A 25980-nucleotide genomic window follows, 5' to 3' on the forward strand; every position below is an offset into this window, starting at 1 on the left:
CATAGACAATGTCATTTAAACCCAAACAGATGTGGTTTAATCTTGTTTTTGATCCTCTTGTAGATTTTTCTCAAAATGCCTGCATATGCATAGAAATGATGACTTTCAGATGTTTGAACATAATTTGTCTCTGTTAGAATATCACCTTGGTACATAGATCATGTACACCAAATACTCCCAGTCTTTGAACACGGACAGCAGGGTACCAGGGAGAATTTATGTTGGTCTTTTGGTTTTGCCCACCAATTTTGTAAGAAACTGAAAGGGGAGAAGAAAAGCAATGGTATCCACATACTGTCATTTTCAAAACAAGAATCACATGTGTTCTCCATGACTTCAGTAAATCATGGTGATAGTTTTAGATCCTAACACTTAGAAATGCTTTTAAGATGAATCCTATCACGTGAATGCTCTAAAAATAACACACTGTTGATTTGTGCACCGTTTCGTGTCCCTGCTGATTATTATCCACTTATTATACGATATCCTCATGTATTAAGGTTTTCCCATGCCATTGCTAGGAGAAGAAACCACTGGAGCAAAACTATGTGAAAATATAAAATGTCATCAGTCAGGCTGTAAAGGCACCCACTAAAATATACTCAAACCCACTTGCAACTTCAAAGGCTATTAGAGTTGTTACTGCAGGCATTAGCCCAAAGATTGAAGGAAGGGTTGTACAGATAGAAATTTTATACAATTTTTTTCCCTGCTCTTTTCCCTCCCTCTCCCCACTTGAATGACTATAACGGTGAAGCGTGGGGAGAGTCTGTGAAACATGTGGAGAAACTTAAGATCACGAGTAGGAATCAAAAGCAAAGAGAACTCTGTGGGCAGAAAGCACTGGGTAGTTAACACCAGCTCCACCAAATGACCTTGGGCAAGTACAAGGACAGCACTGCTCCAATTTAAACTTGCCTTCAGGGCATCTCTGCCTTGGTTTCTAAAATTTTCTCCACAGTCACAGCTCTTGAGAGTGTAAGAGAGCACAGCTAGACGAAGAGGAAATGAGATGCACCTATTTATTTGCAAAATTCCGAAAGGAGAAGGGGGTGCGCATGTAGGTGGGGGGGCATGTGAAGGGAGTGAACAAAGGTATAGACTGAGAGGAGGTCCACCGATGGCAGTGGTGGCTTTGTGCTCCATCATTGGGAAACCAGCCCAGAGCTCCCATCAAAACACAAAGAAGGGTCCAACTTTTAAGTGGTCAGTTTCTAGAACTCTGTTGGTTCTCTGGCAGCAAACTTGCTCTGTGTAATGTCTCACCCCTTCAAAACCTGCCTCGGGGCATAAGTGCAACATGAGGTCATTCGGAGCCACAATCTAATCTACAAGAATCATCTGGCATCATATGTGAATGCTTATTATTTAAAAAATGCAGTTCTGTTTATACTGTTGGAGTCTCTCAGTCCTCTTCATTATCCATTCACGCTGTCTGTCTGGATGTGTTTTCTGATCTTTGGGTGAGGAAGTTGCCTCTGCTCAGTGTGACTCAGAAAGAAAGTATTAGGCTCTGATGCCCCATGTTGGTCATGATTCCCATGCCAGGGGCTTCATGAATGATGTTTCCCACCAAGAATTACAGTAGCTGCCAAGTGATGGAGGAGGCGGGCATTGGCCCAATTACAGAGCGGCGAGTGAGAGCTCCAGAGGCTTCGTGGAAATCCAATGGACTCCTGGGGCACTGAGGAAGGGGCAAGGGACTGGAAGAGGCGTGGGTGAAGAAGCATGCCCCCTGCATTAAGGATCCTGAGCCAGAAGAGGAGGGAAGTCAAGGTGGCTGCAACTCCTCTGGTGAACAGTTTTGGGAATGGGACATGGAGAGGGGTTACATGTGACCCACTAGGGGGCAGACAAACAAGATGGAGAAAAGTCTCTGGACCGGGGGGCCACAAAACTGGGTTCTAGTCCCACAACTCATTCACTGTGTGATTTTAGACTAATTATTTCCACTTTTCTCGTATACCTTGTATAAAAGCAAAAAAACTGGATGTCTTCTAAATATCCTTCCAACTAGAAAATGTTCTGAGCATAACAGTCTTTTGTCACTACTCGTGATTTGGCAAACGCATACCCCTAACTCACACTATTTCATTTACATACATGGCAGGAAGGAAAAGGGGGAGGGGGACAGACAAGGAAAGGGAGACAAGGGCCAAGATGGAAGGAACACAGAAATGAAACAGTGATGGTAATTTTGGCCCACCTTCCAGTCTGTAAGGGCACGTGTGGTGTAGCTTCGAAAAAATGGAGTCTTTATCTACATTTGGTCTCAGACCCCAGGAGCCTCCCATGCCATGAGAATCTCACCTTGCTGAGTAACATCCTGGTGTTTAAAGAGACTAGTGTTAAACATTATCATGGTTTAAATTTTTATGATTGTTTTTGGCACAACCTGGGCTCTAATACAAGCCAAATACTCCATCTGATACTCAACTAAAGACTCGTCACTCTGGTGTGATGCTGGAGGAAAACCCGGCTGGGCTGTGCTTGCAGAGAAGGTCTTCCTAATGAATCTTCAAGGGTAATTCAAACTGTATGTGATTTTTCACTCCAAGTGCTGACTTGAGCAAAACTGGAATGCAATACCTACTGTGTGCATGTGCCTCTCGGTGTTGTGGCAGTCCCTGCTGTAACTTGGGGAACAGATTAAAGAGATCCAGCAGGAAGGGAAGAAGGGGGTGAAATCATGCAGTCTTCATCCTAGAGTCTCTGTTAGGTGAGGACAGTCAAATACCTAATTTGTATTGAGGTCCTTCTGTGTGCCAGGTACCATGTGGAACATTTTACACATATTCTTTTCTTTTTCACAACAATGTCATTATTCATTCGACAACTAACTAATTTTACTGCCCACCTACTAAATGCCAAAAACTCTCCTGGACTCCAGGGGGAGAGCAGCAAACAAAACAAAACAATGATTCTGCTCTCCTGAGGTTGAATTCTGGTAGCGAGGAGAGATGAGAAACAAATAAATACACGTGATGTCAGGTAGTGAGAAGCACTGTGGAGAAAAAGAAGGCAGGGTAAGGGAATAGAGAATGCCAGAAGGACAGGTGGGTGGTCAGAGAGGCCTCTTCTGGTGAAGTCAGAGAAGCAAGGGGGCAAGACTGGTTGCCGAGCAGAGAAAGCAATCACATTCCCTCTTCTACAGATGGGGAAACCGAGCTTCCCATAGTCCCTCATTTAAGAAGCTGTGATGATCCCACTAGATCCCAACATAGCATCTACTTCACATTTTAAAAGGATGGAAGTCAGAGGAGGACTCGGAGTACAAGCGAGGCTGGCACTTTTTGACTCTATTCACAACACACACCACCGCTTTGTCCGCATAATGCCTGAGCTGGCCACGTTCTTCTACTCTACTGAATGAGGAGAATTGGCAGATAGCGCTGGTATTATATAGAAAAGGCACACGTCTTCCTGGATGTCTTTCCCTTATTTCTTCCACTCTTGAACCTCAGGCTATGAACAAAGATCAGTGAAGCATGTTTTTCACACAGTATTCACAAAGGGACAGCAGGCTCCTCAAAGAGGCTTCAAGGACTTTTTTGTGAGACATGACAGGGAGGGTCAGTAGCTTGAGCTCATGGCCACTGACTCCTGCTTCACCCAGAGCAGCAGTGATTTTATTGCTTTAATGTATTGGGGCTATGAAATGAAATTTCTGGTACTAGTACAAAATTTGAAAAATACATGAAAGCTATGGCTCCTTGTGAATAATAGAGATGTTTCTTGAGCCATCTTAAAACTGTGGTTTTAAATGCAAAGTTTCTTAAAACGTTCCTGGTGGAATGATCACGCTAGGGGGTATCCTTAAAGTCGTGAGAAATAAATGGCATATGCAAGTCTCCTACTGGATGAGAAAGCCAGATGATCCAAGCAACTGTAAGCAACTCTGATCAAAGATTTGGAGAACTCATGGGAAGAGATCACTATGTGACTATACTTTTCTCTGACTTCTTCCCTAATGGATGTGGTATACACTACACTACACACACACACACACACACACACACACACACACACAGACACACACAGACACACACGGCATTTTTTTTTTTAAGAAAGGTTTTTAAAAAAATAGTTAAAAATCAGGTGAGGAGGGACTTCTTCCACTCTAAACATTTTAGAAAATGTATTATTTCTGTGCTGGTAGAATTAGAAGTCTTACCCATTAGTTGAATAAATAGGAAGAACTGAAAGAGGTTTTGAAAGCCAAAATCTGGTGTCTAATCCACGGTTGATAGGAAAATCATTTCCTCATTTCTGTTTGTTGCTGTTTGGTTCAAAAAAATAAGGAATATCTAGAGCCTACAGACAGATGTCTCTGGCGGTGGTGGTGGTGGTGGTGGTGGTGGGTTTGCATGCATATGAGTGTGGTCTCTGAGAAGAAAGAGCTTTCTGATTTCTAGTTTTTTTCTGAAAGGCCTCTCAGAGCACAGAGTAGGTTCTCACCGAGAGAGTGACAGCAGCAGTGGGTGGGCCTTCTGAGATACTTCCTTAAGTGCAGTGTGTTTCCTTTGAATTTTCTCTTCCCCCATCCCATGAGCTGGATCTTGGATGTGGAGTGTGAGCCACCTTTAATCAGGTGGGTGAGAAATCACACGAGCGGATGACAGAGATACCTTTCTCTCAAGGAAGAAGAAAACTAGGTACTTGGATGATTCCTTGGAGAGGAGCTACCTATATCCTATGACTGCCTCGGTAATATTTCAAGAAAGAGAAGACTGTTTTATTTGAGCTACTGTATTTATGTGGTTGTTCCTTCTTTTTTTCTCTGTTTTAGCAATTTATCTTCTACCCCAACCAATAACCACCTGTTGGGTATAAGAAAACATTAAAAGTTCATTTGGCTTCAGATTACTAGATTTTCAAATCCTCTCCTCAACTGGCCACCTACTACCCTTTTAGACGAACAGGGAATTACATATGTAGATGAGGATTTGGCCTCAAACTTGAGTCCTCTACTGAGCTTGGCTGGATCATACAGAAAAGATGTTACACACTCAGTCACCAATAGAGGTTGGGCAGACAAATGCAAAAAAGCAAAGCTTACTGGATAGTGTTGGGATCAGTGAGAATGTGGGACCCATTTAAAGGACTTTCATTTAGAAACATGGGTTTTTTCTTGATTTTATCCATTTAAAAGAAAATGGAAATCTAGATTTTTTTAAAAAAGTGAAATCCATACATTTTAATTAATAAGCTAATTAAAAAAATACTTTAAGAGAAAATACTATGTGCACCAAAGGAAGTATTTCTTGGGTGCCTGGGTGGCTCAGTCTGTTAAGCATCTGCCTTCAGCTCAGGTCAGGATCCCAGGGTCCTCGATCGAGCCCTGCATCAGGCTCCCTACTCAGCAGGGAGCCTGCTTCTCCCTCTGCCTGCCTCTCCCCTTGTTTGTGCTCTCTCTCTCTCTCTCTCTCTCTGTCAAATAAATAAATAAAATCTTAAAAAAAAAAAAGAAAGAAAGAAAATATTTCTTTAGGATAGGCCTCTTAGGCCTAGGAGAAATTTCTTGTTGCCTGGGCTAAAAGTTACTCTTAGATCTAGAACCAAAGATACGTGGTTTGGTGGATGTTTTTTGACTCATTCTCTTAAGTCTCACACCCAAACCCTGGAAATCGAATCAGGTAACTACTGGTAAGTTGAGCCTATTCCAGGCCGACTGTATGTAGGCAACAAAAAGATGCAAGCCCCAAAGTAAGAGAGGTAGCCCCATGTCTTCAATGGACACAGTGTGGGCCATTTGAGCAAACACTCTGGCCCAAGCAAACAGTTCTGGAGCCTGTTTTATTTGCCAGTTGAATCAGTGTTCTCAGTCCCAAGCAAAGGAATTATTGGTACACCAAGGAAAATTAATAACTTATTGGAATGTCACAATTAAATGGGAGGTTGGGAAGAGTGGAGACAGTGAAATTCCTGTAATCTTGTTTTTTTCCAATGAGTAGACACAACATCAACTATCTTTTGATTCTGTCTTTGTCATTTTAGCAGAGCTCCATGCCCACAAATAAGAACTGCTAAATGGCTCTGAATAAGGGACCAGTTAACTATACCATGTACACATAGTCAATGAGCAGCCTGCCGCCATTAGAGAGAACATAGTAGATCTCTTGCTACCAGGGGAAATGGGGCACCGTGGTTGATGGCCACAGAATAGAGGTGGGGGTGCTACTTCCATAAGAGTGGAGAAAATATTCCTAGTTATGCCAAAACAATAGATAGCTATTGTAATAACAGTTCCCATTTGGAGATTTCTTCCTGGCATTTCTTGGAAAAAATATTTTTTCCTGAATCTCACATCCTGAGAAAAGTGAATTTTAGAAGTCAGGAGAGTAGAAAAAATGTATCTTAACTCAATGAGAATAAAAAATTGACATCACTTAGAAACCTTACTCTTCAAAGGAATCCAGTGATGTCAAGAAGAAGAAAGCAAGAGCAGGAAAAGTTCATTCTAAGTTAAAGGTCAAAGTCAATGTTTACAGTAATTGGGATGGGGTGAGGAGGAGAGAAGCAGTCACAATCTTATTGGTTTTGCTTGTAGCTGGGCCATGTTATAAATACATGTTCATGACACTGCTGCTAACGGTGCATTCTTTTGATAAGTAATGTGAATGCTAAGATTATTCACATGATATCCTGTTGTAAACCTGTGAGCAGTATTCAAAGAAATAAGCTTGGAAAGAAAAATGTCTTTAAATTGTCAATTTCTACACACACTTCTACGTAGAGCTGTTCGTCTTACCAGATGAGTAGAGTGTTCACATTTAAAACTCCCCAATAATGTCCCCAGACGTTTTCCAGCATTTGGGTATCCAATCAAGTCTATGGTTTGTTGTGACTACTACTAAATTTAGGGGCACCTGGGTGGCTCTCGTTAAGCATCTGCCTTCAGCTCAGGTCATGATCCCAGGGTCCTGGGATCGAGCCCCACATCGGGCTCCCTGCTCCGCGGGAAGCCTGCTTCTCCCTCTCCCACGCCCCCTGCTTGTGTTCCCTCTCTCACTGTGTCTCTCTCTGTCAAATAAATAATAAAATCTTAAAAAAATACTACTAAATTTATATATCTTTGTTATTAAACAATTTTCTTGATATTCCTAATAATGAGTTATGTGTGTGAAGAATGTTGGATGTATTTAGTAACAATTTATGATTTGAGGTATTCCAAATAATTCTGATTTTTACGCCAGTCTCTAACGTTAATATCTGTCTAGAGTTCAGAAACTAATTACACTTGCCACAGGAAAGAGGGATTGCCCAAAGAGAAAGCCGAGGAGGGAATTAAAGAGAAGAAATGCTGGCCGAGTCTTCCCAGGAGGGAGAGCTGAGACTGGTCTATACTATTGCAGCCCTGAGAAGAAAGGAGAGACCTCAGGAGGGAAGACCAAAAGAGAAGCAGATCAGCTTCCTCCTTTAGGGAGGACTATGGGAGGGACAGGGTCTAAGTGTGTATGTGTGAATCAGGAGAGGGTACGAGGAAGGAAGAGAGCAGAAATTTTGACCCCTCTTTCAAGGGGCCAAAAAATCCACCAGAATTCCAACTTTTTCTTTATTTTTTTATTCACTTTTTTTTAGATTGGAAAATTTTCCATATGTGGATCTGGGAGCTCAATCCAGGCTGACCAGACAAGAACCAGCTGGATTTGATGGTTCCCTATCGCCCACTGGGAGTGGGTGCACCTGCACACGATTTCTCACGGGGGCGTGGATCTCTTCTGTCAAGGAAAGGCTGTAGCTGCTCAATGGCCCCAAGGTCTCTAGGAGCTACACAGTTGGTGTTCCCAGACAACTGCTATAATCAGAGTATGTTGTGGAAATTATCCCCCCAAATTCAGTGGAGACCAAAAAAAAAAAACGTCCACCTGGTGGGTGAAAGAGCAGCTGTATGAACCTTAGGAAGAGGTCTGCTTTATTATGGACTTGGGCAACCGTTCGGAAGATAGACTTCATGAATCTGTGAGTGGCATGAGGCTAGGGTTACAGCGAGTGTGCGGCGGTAAAACTGGAATGCAGATGGAAGTCGACAGGCTTCAACAGTGAACGAAATCTACCAACGTTGAACCTCTTAAGAATGAGTGTATCATGTCCTGGCCTTGGGGCCAAACCCTAACTATCCAAATACAAGAAGCGAAGAGATTTCAGAATTTAAATAGACAGAAAATGGAGTTTGAATGAAGAGTGGACCGGGCAGTCAAAAACTTAATATTACATGTGATGAATGAACAATAGTATCTCTTGTGAATATTCTGCATGCAGTGCCAGAAATAGACTAAGTGCTCAATAAATGTGAGTTGCTATTGGTGCTCTGGCCACTATTTGCCCTTGTTGACTAGAGGGTGGAAAGAGGGAGAATGTTGAATACTTGGAGGTTTCTGGATTTGCTTTCATCATCCTGTTTCCTCTCGTCTTTTCTCCCATGTTCCCTCTTAAATGTACTTTGGTGTTCCTGGGATTGATCAAAGTGGAGTTAGGAACTGGGTAGGGAGAGGGGCTCTGATGAGGAGCCAACCTTAAATCCTTCTTACCCTCTAGGGCCATGTCAGAAGCTTTACATGGATTAAGTGTTTGAAGCCTCTCAACAACCCCAACGTTAGCAGTGATAGCTTCCCCGTTTACAAACCAAGTTTGTACTTCTCCATAACAAACCAAGGCTCAGAAAGTGACTTCCCCAATATTACAGAGCTAGGAGAGGGCAGAACTGGGCTTTAAACCTGATCTTTGCACAATCTTCTACAAGGCTTTCTTTAGGGGACTATGTCCTCACTAGCAGCCCACCCACTTGAGGTCTGCAGTAGGGATGGTGGGGGTCGGGGTGGAAATGGGGGCTGTGGATGGGTTCTGGAGGGTTCTTGGGTAGGGAGAAAAGAAGGGGATTAAACAAACCATTTATGTGGCTACATCATTCCAAACAATTAAAAATGTTCGTTCCCCTCAGAGAGGCTCAACAATAGTATCTTTGCATTTAGTCCCAGAGAAGTGGTTGGGTTTTGGACGTCCCAACTTTTCCACACTCTCCGATGGGTCTGATGAAATACTTCCAATTTTAAGTGACCCTTGAAGGAAAATTGAGCTGTGAGATCAATCGGTAAGTTTTTATTTTCCTTTCTCTTCAACCCAGAGAAAGCTATCATATCCTCAGTTTAGGATAAAAAGAACAAGTTTACAGGAAGAAAAAAATGTTCTTCCTTTGGAGATAAAAATAGCATCTGCTTTTCTGAGAGCCAGTTAGCAGCTGGAAGGAATTATTTATATCTTATCTCTGACCCTTTCCTAAGTTTGCTGGTCACCTTTCTGTTTAATTACTTTTGCCATTAAGATTTAAAAGGACCACAGTTTCAGCATCCATCATTTCACTAGTACCTGGATGTTCAGAGTTTTTGCTCAGCTTTAAAGTTTAGCCATGTTACACCACACGGCAATTTTAGGAGCTCGTCACCCTGTTCTAAACGCTTTACTCTGAAAACAATAGCTATCATTTTAGAAGAAAAAGTTCCCCAAGAGTCAATGACTTCGCTTATATTGCAAAATTTCAACAGATTCTCTGGGTTTGAATAAAGCCACCAGTTCCCAAAACCATGTAGGAAAAACAATCAAGTCTAGGGGGCTATCTTTGCTTTCTCTTCAAATATGATATTTTAAAGTAAACTGTATTTTGGGGGGCAGGGGGAGGAACATATTTAAAATGGGATCTTTATTTCATTTACAGAAAAGTTTTCTGGTACCCACTGGACTCAGGGTAGGCAGAAACCTTATTATTAACTAAAATTTGAGAACTCTGTAGCATGGTCACTTTGAAGTGGCTCTTTGTTGTGGTTTGAATTCTAGGATGGGAGAAAAAGCTGGCGGCAACCTTGGGGAATTATTTAACTTTTCCTGTCTTTGTTCCTCAGCAATATAAGAAATTGCTCTCTTCAGCATAGAGAGTAGTGAAGCATACTTTAAAAATAAGTTCAGGACAGTTTTTCTTTTCTCTTGAATTCTCTTACCCTTGGGAAAAAGGAACGAGCTTCTCAACAAAATGTTGTCTCTCTATCCTTGGTGATTGAAAAGTATTGATGCCAGAGAGATAACGGAAGGGCGGATGACAAACAACAGAGAGGGGAATTGGGAAAAGTCTACTTCCCACCGTCAGCACTCAGGTTAGGAGACTGACAATTACTGAGGTGGCCAGGTGGTGAATGATGAACCAGGGATTGGATTTTATTCGTGCTATGTTATGGCAGTGAAGACTTGCTTCTTGCACCACAGTAAGAGTGAACATTTAACAGAACTCTACTAAAGTATTTTTGTCAGTGTGTTTATCATTTAGAATTTGAGAAGAGCATTGTCTTCATGCAATGATGGCTGTCACTTGCAGCCTGGAGAAAGCCAGAGAGGTCGAGCTGACCTGGATCAGCGCTCACATGGGGCAGAAAGCGTGGGGGTCGGCTTAGCAGGCCTGGCTGCCCTGTGAGGATCTCGTTGTTAGGGACACATCAGAACAGAGCAGCTTCTCACCTTTCTGGGCTGTTTAAGTTCAAATTGCCTTTGGTGGTCTTGGAAGCCAGTCTTTTGGACTGAAGATTAGAATCATTCAGACAGAATGAGTCTCACAAGGTCAACTTGGCCAGTCTCCTGCCTTTGGAAAGGATGTACACAAAGGACAGAGGAATACGAATGTTCTAGGGCAGACACTTCTCCCTTGAAAGGGCAGTCTGTAAACGTAATGAAATAACAGTCTGGGGCTGAGCCTCTATTTAAAATGACAAATGTAATTTTCAATTTCTCAGTGATGGTGTCTAATTTTTGAGTTAAAATTAAACAAAAAGAATCTTGCGATCCCAAACTTTCAGTTTATAAAGTAAAAACTAAAAATTACAAAATTCTACGTTATATTCTACCCTTCAGATATAAAGTTCAATGACACAGTTCCACAAGACACATTTGAAAATTGTGTTTCTTTCCTTCTCAATTGACCATCTAAGAGCAAAAGTTATCCTCCCGAAGCTTAAATGTAGTCCACATTTGGCACGCACAGTATATGTAGTCCACATTTGGCATGCACAGTAAGTTCTTTCAACCTTGTGGTTTCAGTTAATTTTCAAAATCCTCAATCATCAGAATCAATACTCTTGATTTCCATTTTGCAGCCACTTAAAAATAAAAGCTTAATATCTAAGTTCAATAATGCATTTAAAGTATGCCATAAGCTCTAGTTTTTAGGCAAGGTTGGTGATACTATCGTTCAATGAACCAAAAGGCAGAACAAGCAGAATATTTTGAATCATTTGTTCAGTCAACATATCAAAGTATATCTCTGGCTCTTGGGTGCTTTAATGTTATCAAGGTGTGACTGGGCTGTCCAATGTTCGGGGACCACTTGCATGCCATAACACCGTGTATTTATAAAACAGCTTTGCTTTTTTGAAACGTTTCAGATAGACTCTTACAAAAGTACTCTATTTCTCTGAGAATACACATTTGAAAGAACATGCATCTAGCAAAGGACAAAATGAGATGAGTGAACTGGCTTTGATAACTGCAATGTGGCATCAGAAGCTGGGGCTTGAGTTTCTGTTTTAAATGTGGAGAACATTAATTTTCTTTTCAATGCAAGGCTTGTACAATTCAGGCAACAGAATCTTAATCTCCAACTTTCTATGTTTTTGCCCCCTTATGAAGTACTGGTGACATCTCTTAGATTAAAAAGTACTCTGAAGATAGTTTCCTCTCTTTTTAAATTTCACATACAACAATCCAATAGGCTCAACACAATAGAGAAAGCATTGGACTCTGATGAATGTGCTGTATAACGCTTATGAATGGGGACTCTGAAGTTGGGGAGGCCTGAACGGGCACCCTAGATTGGACACTATCTGTGAGACAATGGATGAGAAAAAAACAAAAATTTTGTGCCTCAGTTTATTCATCCATAAAATGGGTGATCGCAGGGCTTGCTCACAGTTGTTCGGCAAATTAAACAACAGGATGCATGTAAACCTTCTGGAACAGGACCCGACTCAGAAAATATGCTAACATTTTGTTGAATTCATTTTTTTAATAATAGTAGTCAATCACTGTGATTTCTCCCTTATCAGTCATTCTTCTACTTATCCACCACATGTCTTTATTCTATGTATACCTTGACTATTTTAAGAGTAATTTCAGTCAGTTTACAACAAAACAACTAGGAGTGCCTGGGTGGTTCAGTCTGTTAAGCGGTTGCATTCAGCTCAGGTCATGATCCCAGGGTCCTGGGATCGAGCCCCATGCTGGCTTCCCTGCTGAGTGGGGAGTCTGCTTCATTCTCTCACTCTGCCCTTCCCACTGCTCGTGCTCTCTCTCTCTCTCTCTCTCTCTCAAATAAATAAAATCTTAAAAAAAATGAAACTGATATAATACAATTAATCAATTAACAAAAAAAGACAAAACCTGAGAGAGAGATGGACAAATTCTAATGAGAAATCCTGGTCTAAGGTAACACACACAAAACTTAGCTCTGAAATTCCTGGCAGCCAGAGGAGAGAGGGAAACACAACGCACTAAACCATGGATTATACTGCAGACAAGAATATGTTCTGGTTTGTTTCCATTACCAGTAGCTGCATAACGAGCTGACCTAACACTTGTGGCTGAAATCACGATGACTCATCAGTTTTCAGATTTCTGTGCATTGGTTGAGTGACTCTGCTAATCTTGCTTGGGGTCACACATGTGGGTCACACACTGGAGGCTGGGATTGGCTGGGGTCGCTCATTGGGAATCTTGGTTTATGTCCCCATGGCCAACCTGAGCTTCCTCACAGCATGGCGGTCTCAAGGTAGCATTCCAATAGGACAAGCCCCAGTATGGAAGGCTCTGCTCAATCATGCTGGCTAATGCCCACTGATGAAATCAAGTCATAAAACCAAGCTCAGAGTAACATGAGGTGGGAATGCCAGGAGGCATGGTTCATGGAGTCCATAATCTACCAGTTTCTTAGGACAGGCCAAGTTAGAAATGTGGGACTCATTGACACCTCTGTTTTTCTTTGTTTTTAAACAGCTATCTTCATGTTTCATGTCCTTTTTACTATTAAATCTTGTTTCCATGGGTTACATCTTTTTTTCCCCCCTAGTGAAACCACCAGTCCAAGCCTTATAACATCCTATCAGCTAGGACCATAAAGATTTTGTTAGTCTTCTGCCTCTGGGGGCCCTGGAATAATTTTCTCTGCCTTTTTGTTGATGATTCCCCAGACCTTGCTTGCAGAAACAGAAGTATTCCAATAGTCCTGCACATGCCGTCCATGGATTCAGGTGTTTCAGCAGATCTCCTGTAAGCTGTGATGAATTACTTGCAAAATTTTTGCAAGTAATTTTTTAAGGTGTGCATCAAATCACCTGGTGGAGCATCCAAAATGCAGACTCCTGGGCCTATTAAAACTTAATCTACAGAGCGTTAAGAGCATATGAGGCATTTTATGAGCATAAAGAAAGACTGCCCTCTGAATTATATTCTCCTACCCTTCTTTTTCTTCTGGCACTTACTTTTCTTTCAGTATTTTACTTATCCTTGGCCTATTCTACCTTCAAGTAGGAGAAGGGGTGAGAAAGTGGGAACTTTAACCAGACAGCCTTGGGCTTAATTCTCTCCATCTCTTTTGGTAACTAGGCAATTTTGGATAAGTCACTATACCTGTGTGAGTCCCTCTTTCTTCATGGGTTAAATGGAGATAGTTCCCTACCTCTTGGCGTCATTATAAAGACTAAAGGAGACAAAATAGGTAAAGTACAGTGCCTGAAACATAGTAAGAAGTCCTCTACTACTACTACTTCCTGTGGAGCTTTAGGTTGTGCTTAAGAAGAAAGCCAATGCACAGGAAAACAGAGTTAACAGATGGGAGGGCCACTCAATCTCTGATGACTTTGCTTGAGCACTTGGATCCAGCTGTGCCTGAAGCCATCACTCTTGTTGGACTTTTTATTTACTAGAGTGGACGGGTTCCCTCTTTGCTTTAAGCCAGCTGGAACTAGATGTTCATCATTTGCAAAAGAGAGGTCCTGACTTATGTAGGACCCAGACCGGCTCTGTATCAGTTTCATCTGACGAATCTGGATAAAATATAGTTTCTTGTTTTGGCCCCTGGAGATTCTGATTTTGTTGCCTTGGGATAGGGCTGGGGCACATGTATTTTGGAGCACCCTAAATGAGTCAGACCTCACTAGCCTATTCATCACCTTTAGGAAACTGCTTCCTTCAATTTTGAGTTCCTTATTTGGCAGTCCCTACAGGACCTTGTAAGTTATCTTGCACACGGAAGGCCCACTAGTCCATTAAATATTTGTTGAAATGAACACACATTCCAAGAACATGAGTAAGGAGAAAGGACAGATTGTCTCGATAGGCGGATTATATAAAGTTGGGAGGATAGTTAAAAAGAAACAGATTACTTCCAGAAATTTCTAGCATCTCAGGGTAGCTACCTCACTTGACTTAATTTCAGACAAATTAAAAATTCTATTCATTTTCCTCTTTCAAGCTTTAACTTTTGGGTTGTGACCAATTTATCACATGGTGTTAGACCTGTTTCCTGACAATTTAATATTGCGTTTTGGGTTTTTTTATTTGTTTCAAATTAAGACCTCTTTGCTACATATAAAGATTTCATGTTAGGGTTGCCCTTTATGATAAATTTTATTTCAACTGAATTATTGTCTAATGGAAGTTTCAGTCTCATTCCAACCACATCAAGGACTTTCAGAGAAAAATAGTTTCATACATTCAGTATCCTGATAAATGGGGTGGGAATCCTCCTTTATTAAAGACAGTCAGTAAAAGGTGCTACTGATGGAAGCATTACCCGCACACACTATCAAAGTGGGGGAGACATCAGAGCCCACCAGGAACAAAAGTTTGTTCCATTTATTTAATGCACACGTTGGCAATTTCTCGCTCCTGGCCCCACAAATATTACAATGGCTCTTTTGGAAAAAATGCATCTGAAGGCCTGTCTGGATGGATTTTTAAGAGTTATAGGCTGGAGTCGACAATGTGACCACAGGAAAAGATTTATTACAAAGACTTTCAGTGGGAACCACCCATCATCGGCACTGGAAGCGAGTCTGAGAGATCATTTTTAAAAGCAGCATTGCCTTGATGGTTTGGATTATAAAGCTAAAGGAGATCAAAGATAACTAAATTCAAACCATTGGAATTAAATTAGAACCTGGAAATTCACAAGCCAGAAAAAATATGCATGCAATCACAAATTAGGGGTTCCTCTGATCAGATACACTATAATGTATCAGGGTGAGAGAAATCATCCCATTTTTAACATCACAACAAGATCTGTAACCCCCTGGAGACATCCTTCTGTGTGATCACTGTCAACTACAACATCAAAGCTTAGGGGAAAGGGGCGCCTGGTGGTCAGTCGTTAAGCATCTGCCTTGGGCTCAGGTCATGGTCCCAGGGTCCTGGGATCGAGCCCCACATCAGGCTCTCTGCTCGGCGGGAAGCCTGCCTCTCCCTCTCCCCCTGCTTGTGTTCCCTCTCTCGCTGTGTCTCTGTCAAATAAATAAAATCTTAAAAAAAAAAAAAAAAGCTTAGGGGAAAAAGAGATGCTGAGGATCTCCAGTAGGGAGAAAATACCCCATTCCTCCTGCTAAAGTGACACTTCTTTTTAGATGGAAGAAAATTTTGGCATCACATAGCCCAGAGATCCTTCACCTTGATTTTACGGATCTGCTGTGTAGAGAAGGCGGATCAGTGGTTAAAGCTTACAGCATCACTGGAAACTGAAACATGTAAGACATATTTTGCATCTGAGGGTATATGAGATTTTGTTAGGCAGAAGCATTGAGAAAGATCAAGAGTTAACAATTTTCTCTCACTTAACCCATTTTATAGAGGGGAGTGCTAAGGACTACATGAACATGCCCAACATCACCCAGCAAGTAACTTGCAGAACTGTCTTGGGGTTATGGGTGACAGATGGGAACCTGTTTGCGAACGTGAGCCTGAGGGGATGGGAAACTGTACAGTGAACTTAGCCCACAGCTCTGCGTATTTCACCTGCAGTGTTTTCTTCATTATGAAAAATCACGAACATCCCTCTGGCTTCTCAGAAACTGCAAGCTATGGGGTAAGATGGAGCCCACATTTCACTGGCGTGTGCCCACCAATTTGACCCAGTCCCTCCCACTTTCTACCATCATATGCTCAGCTGCTTCACTTATTTACCCTGCCCTGCCTGGTCGCCGGGAACAATTAAGTTCATGGTTTTGGATGCGAAGAGTTCTGGCACCTGCTGAGTCCCTTGGAAGGTTTACAAAACTCCTTTGGATCTGGTTCCGTGTCAGTCAGGATGGTTGTGGGTTGTTTTTTTCTTTTTACTTTTAATAATAGCCCAAACACAACAGCTTAGAATAACAAACGTTTAATGCTTGCTCATGTTCCTTGTCCATCAGTGTTGGGACAGGAGCTCTGCCATTACAGTCATTCGGGGAGCCAAACCAACCCAACCCAAACATTCTGAGCAAGAGAGAGTTCTAGGCGGTCCCACACTGACAATGCTTTGGCCTGAAAGAGACGCCAGTGCTCACAGCTCATTGGTCAGCATGAGTCACGTGGCCCCACCCAACCTCAAGGGGGCAGGGAAGTGTCCTCCTACAGTCTTTGCAGCAGGCAGAGGCTGAGGAATATTGAGGGAGCCCCACTGGTTCCTTCTGTTAGCTTAGTTGTGAAAACCTACCGTGGGTCGTGAGCAGTGGCTAGATTGCTGTGAGATTCCTGTGACAGCCTTTCTAGAGTGACAAAGAGCTCTGTGCGCGAGGAACACATAAGGCGCAAAGTGCTCTGCGAGGTTCAGGGTGTCCCTATCGAGGTAGCTGTCAAGCGCTTGTCCTGGATTCAGTTCCTGGGATTTTTTACTGTGCACCCCTAGGGAAGTGTGCTGTATATCTGAACCTCCGTTTCCTCAGCTTGAAGAAAGAAGAACCTCCTACACGTTTGTGAAGATGATTACATTCAATGAACTTAGTATGTGTCCAGTCCAATGTCCCCATCAATGGTAGCTGCAATTTTTGGAGGTGGTACCTTAGTAGTTAGAGGAGAATGGGCTTATAAGTAGCTGTGTGACTTTGCTAGTCACCAACCCTGAGACTCAGTTTCCTCACCTTGAAAATGGGAATCACTGTGCTATGTATGAAAAGTCCCTGGTGCAAATTAAGCACTCAAGAAATATCGATTTTCAGGGACGCCTGGGTGGCTCCGTCGTTAAGCATCTGCCTTCGGCTCAGGTCCTGATCCCGGCGTCCTGGGATCGAGCCCCGCATCGGGCTCCCCGCTCTGCGGGAAGCCTTCTTCTCCCTCTCCCACTCCCCCTACTTGTGTTTCTTCTCTCACTGTCTCTCTCTGTCAACTAAATAAAATCTTAAAAAAAAATACGGTATTTCAGTATTTAAAAAGTATTCTTACATGGATTAACGTGCAGATGCCCCAATTCTTTCATTTCTTAAAAAACAAAAAAACCCTGCTAACCATAATTTTTGCCCTGCTGACTAATCTCACTATCACTTGAGCTTGTTTTTGGCATAAAATGTTCTTATGTTTCGACCTTCTTGGATATGAACCACTCCCTGGCTGGGGCTCCAGGCCTCCTTGGTGTTTCCTGATGAGACTGAACCCCATTCCAAGCACCTGGCAGCCATGCTGATCTTGGATCCGCGTGGTACATTCCTGCAGCCATCAGAAGCTGACAGTGTGGGCCAAGGAGCAGCCGCCGCTTCCCGGTGCTGTTAGGCAGCTCAGGCAACATTACAGGAACCCTTAGTCTTATCTACCTCAAGTCTCCTCTAAGAACCAGAGAACAAATTGACTTCAGGAAATCACACAGGTACTTTCTCTCTCTTTCTCTTTCTCTCTTTCTTTTTGGCCAAAGATCTTGTGACTCTCCTGGACAAGCATAGGGAGAATATAAGATACTTGACATAGGCAAAGAAAAAAAAATCACGAAATCCAAAGAGGGTTATCTGTACCCTAAATCTGAATCCCAGTTCCCTAAATGTCTGTCTTCAGGAAAGACACTGAAAGACAAGAAAGCAAGTCTTTTGGGAGACGATTAAGTGCTTTATAATTTTATTTAATCCTGCAGACACTGTCCTGGGAGGTGGTTCTACTTGTTTCTCTGTGGCTCAGAGAAGTTAAAACAACTGTCCAAGGTCACACAGGACATAAGGCAGATCTCAAATTTAAACCACACCCAAAACTAGCTCTATCCTAGCATGCCATTTCTCCTGCCAGCAAAAAGTTAGCTGCAAAACGTTAGTTTTAGAGTTAACGTCAAAATGTGGCCTAGAGAGGTTAAGAAGTTTCCCAAGAGATGACATAATTTGCTGAAGATCTCACAGCTGCTTAATGGAGAAAATGGGCTTGAAATCTTGTGTTCTTTCCTGGATTCTATATAGCTTCCCAAACTAGGCTGATGCTTGGTTCTAATGCCAACTCCCTGGGCTCCTTCAGATTTCCCCAATCACCAGGAATCTGAGGGACTCATTCCCCAACTTGCTTTGGCACTAAAAGACTTATTTCATACAAACACCAAGCCTGGCCAGCTTCTGCTGGTTTTGGAGTAAGGAGCTGGGGTGGAGATCTGCGCTACCACCTCTCCAAGGGGACCCCATCACACTGCTCCGATGCTGCCAAGTGAACCCACATACTGAACCCCTCTGCCAGCCAAAAATCACTTGAATTTTTCATCTGCCTTTTACTAGCACTGTTCCACTCCAGAGCTCTGACTGATACTAGGTAGGACATCAGCCCTGCCCAGGCAAGCCTCTTCAAGCCAACTGGAAGTGAGCAACCCTGGCTTCTGGGCCAGGGGGAGAGAGATGAGGTCAGCACACCAGATTTCAGCATCCAGATTTCTTTACAGAGAAAGGAAGGGTGAACTTTTTAAAGGGACACTCTCAAGGGTCCCCCAAAGATCCTGGCTCTCCGCCTGCCTTGAGCATGTCAGAGTCCTTCTGCATCAAGCTGGCTGAGGCTCTGAGGGCTTTTACGAAGGGACAGAGCCATTTTCCTACAGGAATTTGGTTTGGACCTGTCATGGGATCCAAAGCAGACCTGACATTTTAAACCCCAGCTGGTTTTCAACTAAAGTTCTTGTGGGTGGGAGTGGGGTAGAGACACAAACCAGTAGCTCTTGGTGTAAATGCACAGCTGGTAGAATACAAGATTCCACAGGGCCCTGGATATGTCTTGGGTCAAGCCTCTTTAAGTTTTCCAAGACTCCAAATGGAATCCTCCGGAACTTTAATTTCATAGACTGAACTTTTAAGTTAGCAAGTGTAGACAGCATAATTTCATCATTCAAAAAAGAGATGGTGGGGGTGAGGAGAGGAGGGTGCTGGGAGGTGACAGGATTCTCCTTGACTCTCGATAGTTCCTTCCTGTGCAGGACGTGTAGTTGGCAGAAAAAGTTCTGGCCCCTCTGCTGCTTGACTGCCTTTACTCCGGGGAGGTGGAGGGACTTATCTGATTGGCAAGTTGGGGAAGGAAAAACTAGATCTTCCTTTTTGTGTTTTAAGGTGTGAACCAGTCAGGAGAAATGTGAGTTCTTCCCAGCACCCCCCTCCTCCCCCGCTGTTGTACATCTCAGCTGGTAGCACCCCCTGGGCTGTTTGTGTTCATCTACTTGGCGGAGGGTGGCAGGGTAGGAGTGCCTAATTCGACCACATGAACCCCCATCTCCCATCGTAGCCTTTGCCTGCCATGGAAGTTATAGTTGGATTTTCCAACCGGCAACTCTTTTGCCTTATTTCTTTATTTGTTCAGAATCTGGGTGGGGAAGGGAGTGACATTTATTAGGTCCCTATGATGGTTAATTTTAATGTGCCAACTTGGCTAGGCTAGGTTACTCAGTTGTTTTGTTTTGTTTTCCCAACAACAGTCTACAGGTTGCTGTAAAAAAAAATTTAGAAGCGATTAACATTTAAATCAGTTGACTTTAAGTAAAGCAGAGCAGCCTCCATAATGTGGGTGGGCCTCATCTAATCAGTTGCAGTCCATAAGAGCAAAGGCTAAATTTCCCAGATGAAGCAATTTTGCCTCAAGACAACAACATGGAAACCTGTCCAAAGTTTCCAGCCTTCAGACTCAAGACTACATCAAATCTTAATCTCCAGGCTGCTAGCTTGCCCTACGGATTTAATGCTTGTTAGTACCCACAAATGTGTGACCCAAGTCCTTAAAATAATTCTCTCTCTATTCCTGATTTCTGTCTATGCCTCTCTCTCACTCTATTGTGCCTGATTATTCTGTTTCTCTGGAGAACTTTAATACAGTTCCCCTAAAACCTCAGCAAATAATCACAGTGGCTGATGTCACTAAGCCTCAATCTCACAATTACTTGCAAGGTAGGCAACTGCATTTTTCCCATTAAAAACATGGGGAAACTGAGGCTTGGGCAGTTAAGTAATTTGCTCAAGGCCATGCATCTAGAAAGTGGAAGAGATGCAGTATTTGAATTCACATTTTCCTGAAACAAGTAGCGGGTATTCTTAATCATTATACCACACCAGGCAAGAAAGGTATACTCCACGTTATGATATGGTACAGAATTAAGGTGAAGTTGGGTATACTCATTTGATCGTGACCAAGTGAGGCAAATCTGTGTCCATTAATCCTCTTGTAGTGAGTGCTTCTATTTCGAGGCTTTTTGCTTCAGTGCTGGGTGAACTAATCCCATGTTAAGGTGATACTAAGAGCCCAGAAGCTGTTCCTCTGGCCAGACTCCTTGGTGCTTTGCAGGCACTGGCTTGGCATGTGATGTGTGTTCTGAGTGTTCCTGCTCTATTTGTTCCTCTGATATTCACCATAATGAATAACTCTCAAGGCTGGCTATGGAGACCACACATACTTTTTTGTTTTTCCTAGTTATATCTAAAACTGGCTATTATAAAAACTTCCAATATTAGCAACAAAAACAGCATGAAGAAATAAAAGTATCTTCATAGATAAAATTCACCTTTGAGGATATATTCCTATGTTCATCTACTCATGCATTTATACAATAGTCATCTGGAAAGATATGCTGTGATTTATTCTGTGCATGTATTTTATTTCATTCATTCATTTATTCAAGGTTAACTATGGAATTCTGACTACATGCTCTTTTTAAGGGGCGCTCTCCCAAATTTCTCTTTTTTTTCGTACATAAACTAGTGGCCTCACAACATGCCCACAATGACAATAAAGGACCTCCCCTCTACTCAGATTTTCCATATCCACCTCGTGAAAATGATCTAATTTAGTTCTCCTCTCTCAGAGCCTCGCTCTCTACTTTCCATAATGAGACTTAGTTTGATAAACTAATATAGAGAAATAGATGACTGGATACTGAATGGCATATCAGTTATTCGGTCTAGGTAACATATATTTTAAAAGAAAGATCTTTTGGAAGCACACTGCCTCCATTCAGAAGGAGTGGCTTTCATGGCAGACGTTTTAGTTTGTATCTTATGGGTGGTTTTGGTCAGAGGAGCTTTGTCATGTTCTGTCAAATCTCATGACCTGTGTTGAGGACAAACCACCACTTTATAAGAAGCCAGCAAAATGTCATCTTGTGTGACATCATTTGACTTGTAACTGGGATGATTTTATCACAAAAATAAAAAAGAACCAAGTAACTACAGGCATTAAGAAAATCATTTGTTAAATATTTATAGAAGATCTAAGATATGGTTAAAAGACACCAACAGATTTCTTCAAAGGATCTCCTCTCCAGTTTCATGAAAATTTTACTTGACAGACTGAAGCTACCCAATCAGTATCTACTCTCTTTGTATTTTTTAGTGGCTGAACCACCATTTTTGGTTAGGGGGACAAAAAGACCAGATTCTCATCTTGTCAGTAGTGTGTTTAACCAGTTAGCCAGTAACGTGTTTCTCGTAGGAAGTTTCTTCAGGGACAGAGGACCCAACCGGGAGGTGTTCATCTTTTGCTTCCCCCTCTTCCTCAGGCCTGGGAAGCAAATGTAAAGGCTGGAACACCAAGAGCTATTTCTGAACATGGAGTAACGCTGGGAAATGAAGCCACATAATAGCATTGCAGAGCATAAAAATAGGAGAATCTTGGTCAGTAGGGAGTTATCCTGTCAGTATTGGACTATCTACTTCTAGAATTCTTTGATGTAATATATAAATTCCCACCTCATTGCAACTACTCTTCATGTGTTTGTGTTCTGTGTAGCTATAAATGTAACTAAAAGATCCCTCGGGTTATTATTAGAATCTGTTAATGGTATTATTCCAATAATGTTTCATTAATGGAAACAACCTGAGATCTTGAGTTTATTCACAGATGACTCTTCCAGTCAGTTAGTGTGAGCAGCAACGGAATTCTTTGAACTTCGAGTCCTGGGTCTGTTCTTTTGTTTTGAACATAGATCCTCAATTTTCATTGTTGTAAGACTGTTGCTATTCATGGATTGTCCAACACATTTTTAAAGAAGTCATTGTCTAGAGAATGTAACTTTCATTTTAAGTGAAAAGCCACTTCCTCCTCCCCCTTCCTCCTTGTCTCCCCTCTGAGTTCCAGTACAATTATGCCTGGTGTAATTTATTGAAATCCACCACCCCCACCCAGTTTTCTAAACCATATCTGTCTCCGAGAGTTTAACACCTGTAAAACGTTTGTTACTCTCACTTGTCCCAATCAGGAACTGAATAAGAAGACATTTTGACATCTTGGAAAGAATGAGGGTTTCTGAACTTAAGCTGATCTGTTAAACCAGTTAGTTGAGCAAGGCCGGATGAGCCCTCAGGAAGAATCATGAAAACTAAATTGAACTGAACACAAAAAGCAATTTGCCAGCAACGAACCTAATTCACAATTTGCCTCCTCCAGAGAAGAGTATTCTGCCTTGGCCACATGCCAATGAGAGCTCTGTGTGATAATCTATAGGATTGCACAATTCCTTTTAGGACAGTTATGAAAGGAAAAATAACATTTGTTCTGCCAAAGTATGTGGACTTGCTGACATTTGCTGAAATACAGATATCATCTCCGCGAAAAGTGAACAGGATGTTACCCTTAAGGTGCTTCAGAGAGCAAGTATGTTACAGATCTTTTCCACACATACATAAGGCAGCTTGAATTTCTGGTAATTGTGAGGGCTTGACTCTTGCAACTATTTCCAACAGACCCCAGGTGACTTTGGGGCTTTGTGAAGATCATTCCTGTGATATACTCAACCTGGTGAGAAATTGTTCTTTGTGATTTTCAGTAATGTTTGTCTATTTCTCCTCCGGTTGGAATGGTGACTTTAAGGGCGATTGAATCTGGAGTTGTTGGTGCGGAGGGGAGTCAGCACACTTTAAATCAAGTGTACCTGTCATATGAATTGCCTGACTCTAGACTGAACAGAAGAAACATGCTGGGAAAGGATGGCGGAAAAGGTGTTATATACTTTCTAACCATGAAGAGAAAATGGGGGAGGGGGAGATTTTTAAGTAATGGATATTATCACCAATTCACATAGGACACTTTCATGGAAAAAGGCTCCAGGAGTGGATTTGTGGAGGGCAAAACAGAAGAAATCTGACAGCTAATGGCAAATCCAGATAGTCCTGCTTAGGTGCTGTGCTGTATTTTAGCTATTCCTAGGCATTTCACTGTTAAAGGATTCAAATCCAAAGTAGGCTTAGAGGTATGAAAAGGAACTGGTTTCAGGCTAACCATACGGTAGAAATTGAGTATAATCCAAGTTAAGCATAGACGAAAAGTACTATGTATAGGGTAAAAGCATTTCAGGATGAAATATGGTGAGCAGCTCAGAAGCAGAAAATATAAGCAGTAATGGACAAATTGTTCAGTAACAGAGTCAAAAAGAACTTGGCCAACAGTCATCAAAATATTAGAGGATCAGAAAACAATCCATAGACCTAGGGGATGTGTTTCAGGAATATCTATCCATATGTATATGGAAACTTGTTAAGACTATAACTGCAGAAGATTTCATGTTGACACAGATTGGATGTGATAGCTTCAGATTCACTTTTAAAATTATTTTATACACTAGTAAATAAAAACGCAGCTTCGACTGATTTGCAATGTTGCAAGGAAACCAGCAGCCATCTCTGATACAGCAACTAGGGCCTGAAGATTGTCTAAAGCTGCGAGCAGAGTCAGGTGAAAGCTAAGAAACTAATAGGAAATTAATAAGTGAAAATGTCAAGTTAGAAAGGGCCTTTGATAGTGCACTGTTGTAAAATGTTACAGTTCAACTGGAATGTTGCATTTATTCAGCACAGTTTGGTTAGGTGGTGTGCTTAATGAAAGATACAGTTATCATTGACTCAAATCCAATTTAATTCCCGTCAATAAATACAAAGACGGTGCTCACTGTATGCTAGGTACTGTACTGGTTGCCATGAAGCCAAAGATGAGTAAGTTAAAGCATCTGCCTCTAAAAATTTATGGTTCACTGAAAGACACAAGGGAGACAGAAGACAGAAGCAAGAAGCAGGAAACTGATGTGATAGAATGTATGTAATGAGACATATACAATTCCATATACATGTACAAGATACAGAGAGATTATTACAATATTACAAGGGAAGGAGGAGCACTGTTCAGTGGGCATGGCTTTTTCTCAGGGCGGTACAAGGTGAGAAAAATGCCAAGTTTTAGGAAGAAATTTCCACCTTAGCTTTGTGAAGATGAAGAGCAGCAAGTCAGAGACATTTAAAGATGGAGAACAAGAAAATAATTTGGAACCATTGATGTAAATAAATATTTGCTCTTTTCAAAGAAGGGAGTGAGAGCGAGATCATCCATTAGTATCTCACCCAGACCCAGTATCCAAATCTAGAATTTTATCGCTCTGATTAACGTTTTGAGTTGGCATAATCATCTCATTTTTTTTGGGGGGGTTCAGAGACTGACACAGAGAGAGAGAGAACACAAGCAGGGGGAGTGGGAGAGGGAGAAGCAGGCTTCCCGCCAAGCAGGGAGCCTGATGCGGGGCTCGATCCCAGGACCCTGGGATCATGACCTGAGCCGAAGGCAGATGCCCAACAACTGAGCCACTGAGGCACCCCTCATTCACTTTTTTAAAATCATATTTTGATCGAACTGAACCAACAAATTCATCTCATGTTTAAAGTTTGAAGGAGCTGGTGAGATCATTTTTGATTTCCCCTTATCATTAATTTATTCAATTCAACACATACTTACTGGGAAACTATGTGCCAGGCTGCCAGGCATTATTTTAAGTACTCATAATACATCAATAAATAAGAGGCTAATATCCTTGCCCCCATGAAGCATATGTTCTAAGAGGAGGACAAAGACAATAACTCATACACAAAATAAATATCATAGTCTGTCAAAAGGCAATGGATGCTACGGGGGAAATATCAGAGCACATTAGGTGTGGGTGGGTCTATGTCTCTGCCCCAGGAAGACTCACTTTATTCCTTAATTATCCTCAGCAACCCCTTTAACTCCAAAAATGTCCCAGCTTGGGGCAGACACTATGGAAATGAGTACCATAGTTAGAGGGAATCAGAATGTGTGTCTACGTGCTGGTATGTATGCACACGCACAGGTGTGTATGTGTGCACGCACAGGTACAGGGCCACATTACAATTTAACATGGTAATCCAGGTAAGCTTCATTGGGAAGGGGAATTCTGAGCAAATGCCAGATGGAAGTGAGAGAGTGAGCCACTCCGATATCTCAGTGAGGACTATCCAGGCAGAGAAACAATCTAGGCAAAAGCCCTAAGATTTCAAGGAATGCAAGTGGGGCAGTGCGGCTGAAGTGGAACGAATGGAGGAGAGAGAAACAGGAGATGGGGCCAAGGGTAAAAAGGAGCAGGAACGAGGCTGAGTAGAGCTCAAGGCCATTATAAAGGAGTTGAGTTTTCCTCTGAGTCCAGTGGGAAGCCATGGGGTTCCTATATAGAAAGGACATAATCTGACTTCTGTTTTAAAATCATCACGTGGC

The sequence above is a fragment of the Zalophus californianus genome, chromosome 1, assembly GCF_009762305.2.
Source record: "Zalophus californianus isolate mZalCal1 chromosome 1, mZalCal1.pri.v2, whole genome shotgun sequence".
Classification (NCBI taxonomy): domain Eukaryota; kingdom Metazoa; phylum Chordata; class Mammalia; order Carnivora; family Otariidae; genus Zalophus; species Zalophus californianus.